This window comes from Citrus clementina, unplaced genomic scaffold (genome assembly GCF_000493195.1).
Source record: "Citrus clementina cultivar Clemenules unplaced genomic scaffold, Citrus_clementina_v1.0 scaffold_5, whole genome shotgun sequence".
In the NCBI taxonomy this organism is placed as follows: Eukaryota; Viridiplantae; Streptophyta; class Magnoliopsida; order Sapindales; family Rutaceae; genus Citrus; species Citrus x clementina.
In genome coordinates, this window is record NW_006262201.1 from 6,499,551 (window position 1) to 6,500,584 (window position 1,034).

The window sequence follows — 1,034 nt, forward strand, 5'->3', positions numbered from 1 at the left end:
CTTGTTGCTGAGATAACTAATGGAGACAACCAGTGGAAGGAGGAATTAATATACCAACATTTTGGCAAGGAGGATGCTGATGCAATTGTGCAAATTCCTCTACCAAGAAAACAAAATGATGTTAAGCTGATTTGGCATTATGTTCAAAGAGGGCAGTATTTAGTGAAGACTGGGTATCAGGTAGCTCTAAAACAAAAACACCCGGATTTCCCAAGCTGCTCAAATTCTCATTCAAGCCATTGGAACTATATTTGGAAGCTAGCAATCTTTGAGAAAGTAAAAGTCTTCCTATGGAGAGCAGCTAAGGATTTGCTACCCACTATTGAAAATATATGGAAGAAAAAAGGTAGTGCAAGAGGCAAAGTGCCAAATATACAAAAACCAAATGGAGAGTATCGGCCATGCTCTTTTGGATTGCAAGATAGCAAGGAAAGTTTGGCAAAATTCCCCTTTTGGTAAGCCAGTTCAAAGAGAAATGTCTTCGAATGTAATCAGCATTATCTAATCTTTGCACCAGCAGCAAAGGGTGTTAAATGGTGACTTAGTTGCTTATCTATTTTAGGTGATATGGAATGCCAGAAACAAAATATTGTTTGAAGGAATCAATGAGGATTCAGTGAGGTTGGTAGCCAGAGCATTTTCTGTGGCTAATTCTATCAAAAGAATTAGAACACCAGAGTTGAATTTTTGTGCTAAGAAGGCTATTACAAAACATCAACAGTGGTGTCCATCAGGAGACGGATGGGTGAAAATTAATGTGGATGCTACAATGGATAAGGAAAATTTGTTAGCTAGGCTGGGAGTTGTAATCAGAAACTCAAGAGGAGAAGTCATTGCATCTGCTGTCAAAATTGAGAAAAATGATGGGAATGTGGAGAGGGCAGAAGCAAGTGCTGCTCTATGGGGATTGTAGGTGGCTCACAAGGGTGAGGCAGTCTCTGTGGACTTAGAGTCCGACTCGAAGGGTGTTATAGAGCTAATCAACAATAAAATGGGCACACTGACTGAAACTTTTTGGGTGATCTTCGACATTT